The sequence below is a fragment of the Lagopus leucura genome, unplaced genomic scaffold (genome assembly GCF_019238085.1).
Source record: "Lagopus leucura isolate 7727_CA_CO unplaced genomic scaffold, USGS_WTPT01 Super-Scaffold_100004, whole genome shotgun sequence".
Lineage (NCBI taxonomy): Eukaryota > Metazoa > Chordata > Aves > Galliformes > Phasianidae > Lagopus > Lagopus leucura.
Genome location: NW_024962264.1, coordinates 36,002,529 through 36,011,856, shown reverse-complemented (window position 1 = coordinate 36,011,856; position 9,328 = coordinate 36,002,529).

Sequence of the window (9,328 nt, the reverse complement as noted above, 5' to 3'; positions counted from 1 at the left end):
TTCAGATTTCATAACAAGTATGCATTTTAATTGCAAGTTATATAATTTTATGTATTCATTTTCTTCCTCCTCCTGTACTCCAAAATCACAGTCAAATTTGTAAAATATTTTCTACATTATATTCTACAATTGGACAACATATAGCATTCCTGTCTCTAATTCACACTACCATGATGTATGTGTATACATATATATAAATGTTCAAATATATCAAGCCTAACAGCTTCTTTAGAAGTAGGGTTGAATATTCTACCATAATTACAGAATCGTAGAATATCCCAAGTTGGAAGGCACACATAAGGATCACTGAGTCCAACCCTGGCTCCACAAAGGACCACCCAAACAAACAAACCCTCGGGCCCTGTCACCATCCCCAGAGAGCAGAGCTCCCTGTGAGGAACTACAGCTGCCATGAGGCTTCCCCTCAGCCTTCTCTACTCTGGGCAGAGCAAACCCAGGGGCCTCAGCACTCTTCATATGTCTTTCCCTCTAGATCCTTCGCCGTCTTCATACCCCTCTTTTGCACACTGCCTAATAGCTTTACATCCTTCTCAAACTATGGTACCCAAAACTGCTGACAGTGCTCGAGGTGAGGCTGCACAGTGCAGAGCATTACAATCCCTCCCCTCGCCTTGTGGCAGCGCTGTGCCTGATACGCCCCGGGGTACATTGACCCCTTTGGCTGCCAGGGCACATTGCTGATATTCAACTTGCCATTAATCAGAACCTCCAGATCCTTTTCCATAGGGCTGCTCTACAGTCTCTTATGCACCAGTCTGTACATACATCCAGAGTTGCCTCAGTCCAGGTGCATTTACCACTGTTAAATTTCATGTGATTGGCATTCATGCCTCTCCTCTGCTGGGTTCCCCAGACCTGGATGCATATGATGATGAAGGCTTAAAAAACACATTTTCAAATCTCGTATACATCCTTTCTATTTTAAGCAAGCTTATAGTAAAAAAAAAAACATAGTTCTGATGAGGAAGAAGTCACACGTGGTTTTCATTCACTGTGACATCAGCTTTTTATCTTGGACTGAACATTGCTTGATTATATTTGAATGTTCCAGAAAGGGGATTCTATGGATTTCCTATGATACCAGAAATGTTTTCAACAACTCATTACCACCACGGTCTGAGATACCTTTCATAGCATTCAATATTGCATTCAATATTTTCCTATAATCTACAATCCACGCTCCAGTACACCCATGTGAACTGGCCGTGCATAAAATACATCTGAGTTTACTCGTAACAAGTCAATAATTTATTGTTACAAAGAACGTGCCAGGTAAAAGGAACTTGGGGGAAAAAAAAGTTATTCATATGTCAATTTTCTTCTGCTTCTTCTGCTATTAAAACAAATGAGAGACAATAATTTTAATGTTGTCGAGTTTGTTTTTTTAAATAGTGAGTTATATGTCACTAAGGCAGGGTGAAATGGAAGGAAATGATGAAAAGGACTCAGCTACAACGCTGCACGACAAACACAACTTTGATCACTGAAGCTTCAAGTGGTTAAACTGCTCCTCAGCAGGAGTACCTCCCAAGTAAATATTTAACACAATGAAGGATTCTGTTACTGATAGCAGATACAATTTACTACAAAACAAATTTCATACCCAAAATTCACTGGGATACAATTATAGTTGCATAGCACTAACATCTACAGTACTGAGCTTATCTTTTATTTTTTTTCCTAATCCAATATTATATTCTCCAGAAATGTTAAAGAGTTGGCTTTGACCATTACACTCTGGAACAGAAGTTTTGCTTCATAAAGCATTAATTCAGGACAATGAAAGAATAGCTCCCACTTGGCACCGACATCAGAACTCCTGGATAAGGATTACCAATTACCTATGTGCAGAATGTTTTCCAAGATTCAGCTTGAATAGGGGCAAGAAAAAGATAAATAATTGAACACTGCTTTTTATCTAGAGAGCTGCTTGGTTAACAGAAACTCAGCAGCTTCAAAGCTGTTATCTATTGCAACGGTAGCAGATCTCATCTTGGACGGTGCTCAGTCTCTTGACATTCCCCAATGTTTTTGTTTTTATTTTTTAACTATTACAACTTTTGTGCAAATTGAACTCTTTCCTAAGTACTGCTTTCAAATGTCTTCTATCTACCTTTTTATATAGCAAGCCCCCTCTTAAATCAAAATGACAGTGTCAGTATGATTCATTCCTTTCCATTCACAATTGACATCCCAACTAGAAGAATACAAAAGTGCTGACTAAAAAGTACACAATACACTTAAGGCCACAAAAACACACATATTCAATCAGTCAGGCATAATTAGCACAATGTTTAAATAGTTTGAATTTTGCATGCCCCTTCCCAGCACAGGAAAGTTTGTAAGCAGATCTCATAAGCTCACAGAACTACACCTTATATGATTAAAGACTGTGCACAAAAAAATAGCGTAAAAAATCCTAAAATCTGCAAGAAAATGAATTTTCTGTTTCATCTGCAGGGTACCAAACTCATCACACGTACAGAATGTGTAATTACATCCTCCCTCCCAAGTCATGTAGGAGATAGCACACTTACATATTGAAGGAACTTTACAAGTAAGACTTTTAAATTTGTTTCTTCCCTGAGAAGGCAATACATGGAAAAAGTAGTGAATATGATGAATGAACATGATTTTAGCTATAACATCAAAAGATATTTCTGAAGCTCTCAGAGATCTCAAAGCCATCTTTTGAATAATGTGCAAGCATCTGGGATGAAACTGCTCTTTTATATCTATTTGGTAGAACATACTTCCGTATTTTAAAAAGCTTGCATGCAAATATTTGAAGCTTCTGTACAAACCTGTTCTTAAGTACTGTATAAACTGGCACACATTCAACAATGTTACCAGAGATTAATACGATCATTACACATTCTTCTTCTTTCCAGAAATACAAGAAAATAGGTGTAAAATAAGAGAATAAACAGATGAAGAAAAACAAATACACAAAGGAGAGCTTTTCCAAGTTTTCTTTTTTTTTTTCTCATAATCAATTTAGGATCTGACCTGCCTTCACCAGTGATAGCTTCAGGAATAATGACTTACTCTTTCCTGGGATGTAGCTGCAGGTCATTTTTTTTTTTTTTGTCACACACAATAGTGCTTTTCAAATTTTAGGATAGCTTATTACACATTTTGTAACGCTATCAGATGATCGTGTCACCTTTTAGCTCTTTTTGTTCTTGATACATTCATAAACCAATCTTTACTCTTGAGTCGACAGTGATTCTCATGATGGTCTAGGACACTCTGCCTTCTGACATCTGCATGTGTTGACAACCTTTCTGATACTCTACCCATTACTTGTTTGTCCACATCCCAGTCTGGTATACAGACAAGCACACCCACAGAGTATGTGCAAGTTCCTGGCACTTCCAGTAGCTTTTTCCAAAGGAAGAAAAAAACATCCTGGTTAAATTCTCACTGGGAGATCTTAGTCAATAACACAAGCAGCGTTAAATATATGGTAATTTGTTTTCTTGAGTTGCAACATGTTTGACGTGTGCCATTCCTTTCTTATGACATTACCCAGATTAGGGTATTTGGTAGTGCTTGCAGATTCTGGATACTGGATGCACACCCTGGCTGCATCCCCATTCTGTTGCAATATGACTTTGCAATATACTCTTTGCTGTGACCTTGGTGCAAACCAAACAAGCGAACAGCCCTCCAGCTAGGTACTGGCAGAAGGAAAGGTAGTCTCAGGTGAGCATCAGAGCTGGCTGACCTGGCTACCAGAGTACAGGGGTTTGCCAGATAGTGTTACCAGATAAGGGCTAATAAATCCTAGTCTCTGCCTGGAGCTCCTAGTACCACTGCAAGTTGCAGCCAGGGGAGGAGGAGAAAGATTGAGGGCACCAGTGCTTTTACATGACTGTTTTAATTCTTCCTTGGATGTCCATCCTGGGTGACAGGCTGTTATTCAGAAATTGCTTAAATCTGAAGTTATTATTTGCCATCTTCACTTAGGGCTATAGCATGCTAAACTGCGAGGTGTTTGGCATAATGACTATGGTGTTTGACTGCATGCTACAGGGCACGTTTGCTCTAGTGTTTATTTCCTTAAAATCTACTTTAAAAAGGGATTTGCTATCAGAAATTGAATTGTTTGTAACAATGCAGCAGAAACAGTAGCCGATCTCACTGACTGGTCAGCAAGGTGGGTCAAAACACAAAAGATCAGAAAAACTATCTTATTTAAATCTTATACTTGCCCCTATCATAACTTGCTTAACAACGGAGCTGTCTGAGGCCAAAACAAGTCACTGCTAGTTAAGCTGTGGCTCTTGTCTGGAGATGCAGTGGTGCATCAGAACATGAGCAGTTCAATAGAAGCCACAATTTAGAAGGACACTGCTGGGTCACTGAGTCACTGTTTAGGGTCCACAAACAGCGCACTGGAGAACAACAGCAAGATCTGCTTTATTTCTTTCTACCCCTCCTAAATGTATTTTTAAAGAAATATATAGTTTCAGTCAAAGGACATCAGTGTTAAATTTGATAAGTGGACTAATAACAATGACATCCCCCAGCCCCATGAGATGACAACTAGGGTGACAGCAAAGGATATTTCCAGCAATACAGTAACTACAGAGCTCCAGAAACTGCAGCAATATAAGCAGATAGGCAGATGTCCTAGAGGAATTTTCAAATTGTTGTAGAATTGTATGTATACAGAATGCTAAAGTAGGGTTCTTCCAGGTGAACAGGCTGGAATGCCTCTCTTTTCCCCTTTGCCTCTCTTTCCCTTGATTTTATGCAGTTAGCCTCTTGCTGTGCTTATCACTGCAAAATTTCTTAATCTGGTCTTCAAGAAGCAAACAGAATCTAATAAATGATGATTAAATCAGCTCTTCAGAAAATGCAATCCTGCTAACAGAACAACAATTTATCCCATGATACAGACAAGAAAGCAACATAAAAGGATGAAGAAAATTTAAATCAAATCGCCAGATAAACATGTGGCCTACTCACATTTTTTTTGAGTTCATTTGTTCCAGCCTGGACACTGGCACAGAGTTCTCTTCCAGGACACCTACTCATTTTTTTGTATGGTGGAACTAAAGAATTAGCTCAAACTCCACTACACATAACATCTGTTTTATTCAACAGAAGAAATCTTTCATAAACAGTTATTACTGAATAGCTTAGAACTTTACTCCTACAACTACAGTCCATACTATTCTTTTTTTGTTTTGTTTAGTTTTGTTTTAAAGTTAGGTTAAAAAAAAAATAAAAATCCTTCAGCCTACTTGCTTCAGTGGGCAGCCATTTCTGGCAACTAATGTCACTAAAAGGCATTTTAAACTGCTTCAAAGAATATAACACAAACAGTTGTTAAGGGTCCATACTCTAAATCTGTCAAAATATCAAACAATATTTGTCCATGGTATTAAAAAAATTATAAATGTTGAAAATACAATCACTCTTTCTCTAAAGTCCTAATTATGTGAGTTATCTCCAATACAGACATTGTGTACTCTGGAAGACAAAGTGGAGGAGGAGGAGGTCTGCACACATTCCTATTAAAGCCCACTGTCTCAGTGGGAATGCATGCTGCTAGGACATTCTTTTGGCTTCTGAGAGTCAGCATCATCTACAGCCTACTGCAGTAAACTGCAGAAGAATGACAAGAATCTAAGCAAAAGCCTCTATGTGTGCATGTATGCACATATGGGCGCATGTTTGTAGAAATGCAAAGGCAATCAGTCTGAAACTGTTTGAGCCTGAGTTCTTCACGTATTCATGATCGATCTGTTTTTCCTAGGGGTAAAATCTGCACAGAATTAGAAAGACAGCAGTGAAGATAGCACCTTTATATCCACAGCGTGCTGGCTATGGCCTCAGGATACAGGAGACCTAAATTCAGAGACTTGCTTTCTGAGGGGATATAAATCCACTCCTCGGGGCAAGAATGATTTTTACCAACTTTCTCTAAACATATTTGGTTTGATGAAAATGCTATGTAGACAACCAGAGAACTTTAGAACGTTAGAATCGCGCTCCACTGTTTTGATCATGCGACAACCCAGCAGGCCCTGCGTAACAGAATGTGGCATGGGACCTCAGAGTTGTTTGTAAACAACTCAGCACAGACATTTTACATTAAGTGCAAGCATTGGTTCACACTCAAGGAAATAGCTTTTGCAGAATGAGGACAGGGATGCAATGCAAATGCCAAAGAGTTCTGTCCTTTCTCTCAAGCATACTACCCACCTCACTGCAAAATGAAATTCTGAAGCCAAAATAAACTTTCCCTGATACATATGGAAATATATAAGACAAAAAGAAAGGAAATCAAATCTTCCTCACAAGCACTTAATTTACATCCTGATAAGATTTGCATATTCTTGTGAAGTTTTGCTTACCCATCAGCTACATTACAGATAACCACAAAAAAACCCAGAAAGCGCTATCCATCTTCAGAGCATTAAGGGTCTCCTTGGTGCTCAGTGAAACTAGATGGAGTCCACTATGGAAAGAACATAGGAAACTGATGTAGCAAACTTTTGCCAAAGGACAAGGAAATCTCTTGGCACAGTAGACTTGATGACTGTTGTGAGCAATGGTATCTGACACACATAGGGCATCAAGTTTATGATACCTTCCCCCTATTTTTAGCTAACCACTGAGGTAGGTGTGAATCACCAAACTTGCTGTAATTGTTGACAGTAGTTAATGAAGTGGGGAGGAATAGAATTTGCAATGAATTTGTTTGACTCACAATGTTTGTTCATGACCTGAGACATCTCTGAAAGATTCTGACTATAAAAAAAAGTTATAGGATATTAAGAGTTGTCCTGTGTTTTGCTTGGTGTATGAATTGATCTAATTGCATATGAGTATGACCAAACCGCAGCTTTGCCTACAGATTTGTGTTTGTCTCTTTTCAACACTGTCACCTCCATGCCTGCTTTGAGATGCAGTTTAGTTTCTGGAACTGAACTCTGTGTTTTGCAAAACCTCAGAAAACAACACATGCTGTGCTGGAAAAGGTAAGAAAGACTTCAAGCTGAATGATGAGCAAGTTTACCATGAAGTACACCTCCCTGTATTTCTTAAGAATATACCCCATTCCAGCTATACAAACACTAGACCTTATTTCTGTTGAAAAGTCCAAGAAGTTAATAAATCAAAGATCATTACTTTTTAATCATTGCTGGTTAGGACCTAACTAGAGTCCCACCATAAATAGGCTAACAAGACATACAAGGCCTGAGCATATGTCCAAATCATTTTCAGTATGATAAACTCCGTCATCTTTTCAGTATCAATGATAAGAAATCACCCCAAATACATCAGCAATAATCTCAAGTTATCATTTGATATATTTTTTTTTTCAAATCCTGAATTGATCTTACTATGACATTAAGGAGGGCAGGAACTACAAGACTGAAACTGTTTGAATACAATCAAATCCAAACATCATAATACGCTACAGCAACCAGTGTTCTATGGCTCCTGGGTAGATGACAAAATTCAGATATTACATTGATTCAGCAACACCTGAAATACCTCTGATATTACGTAAATAATATACCATAGGCCAATATGTTCATGGCTGAACTCAGAACTGTGTTCTCCTGAAATCAGTAAAGCTGTGGCTTGTAACAGCACCCAGACATAACATCCCTAACTGCGTATTCTCATGCAACATCAAGCATGTCAGCTTGGGTGAAGAATTTTAAAGCTGAGTAAGTCATCTGTCTACCTGCAAATGAAAACTGCGGATTAATTTCCCCCCCACCATCTCTCCTGCCCCTGTCCTCCCCACCTCTACTGGCAGCCATCACAAACAGCTCAGAGTGAGTTTCAGGTAAGCTCAGCTGTGCATGTATTCTGAGTTCTGTCTTCTTCCTTGAGGCACTGTTCAGCTGAAATGAAGTAGACCAATGCTAACCAACAATTATTTCAGCCTTAGTGCATTGCACAGCCCTTGCTTTGCCTCTCCCCTAATTCTTAAGGCAACTCTCTCTCCTTTGCTGCACTTCCAGGGAGGTTTGCCATCTCTCCTCTGAGTCTTGCAGTTCCATTAGTCTTTGCCTAATGGCACCCATTCTCACTATTTGTCCTTGTCCAGCGGCAGGAATCAGAACACAAGATCAAACTAGAATGGTAAGGTTTTTTGTACTTTTCTAACACACTGCTTTCCCAGAAGTCTCTGCTGGTCCCTGTCACACTCAATAGTTGTTTTCCTCCCTCCTCAGCATTGTAACGTATTTATTATGATAGCATTATGAAGCATTCCTGCTCTCAGAGAGCATTACCTAATTTAGTCACTGGAAACTGCTGATAGTTTATTCAAATCAGCAAATTTTTATTGTTCTGTATCAGTAAGTTTGGTGTTAAGGCCCCATATTATCCACAGCATCCCTTCCTCTCACAAAGGATGGACTGTGTAGTGTTTGATTGCGTCTGGCTTTAATCAGCTACTCTGCAGCAGTGCTTACATTTCCGAGATCTCTCCTGCTGATACACAAGAAGCAGGCACAGATTTACATAATGTATTCCATCAAGTTCAACTGGATACAATAGTGTAACAAAACACAATGTAGGGTAATATGGGGATACAAAAGAGAGCCACACATCACTCAGAGGAACAATTTCAATTATTTTGGTAGTTAAAGAAAAATAATGATTGTGCATGTATGTTTTCAGGTGATGATTATGTAAAGCTAACAATATGGATAACAATTATGTAGTAAACAGCAAATACACATGCAGAATCTGAATAAATCTGTAGCTCCCAAATGCTTTTGAAGGTCAGGTCAGTGTAAATGATACATTTTCTCAGAGTAACAAAACCAGACAAGTTTATGGATGAGGGCAATCTTTCAGCACTGTAAATGTATTAGATACTTCAATAGGGGAGGACGGAAGTACAAATATCTCCAGTATGTAATACACAAAAACCTCCATTTGGCTGTGCAATATAGTTGTACCCTAACACGAGTCCTATCTAGCTGTGTAGTTAATTGAGGAACACAGAGTTTTCCACATCCACTCTTACCTTGTGACACAGCAAGGAAGTAGCTTGAGGTAGCAAAGATATTCTTTTCCCTGTGTAATCATCCACTTAGGGCAGCACAATTTGTGAAGTCCACTTTCAAATTACAATGGCAGCTAGTATGCAAAACAAGCTTTTGTTCCTCTGCAGCTGCTGTAGACATTCATTATTTGCACTAGAGGTTGTTTTTTTTATTAATAAAATTGTATTACGTAAATGACTGTAAATGATACAGTCCCCATATTCTGTAATATCTTACTAGATTAATACATTCATACACTTGTAAACTCCAATTTC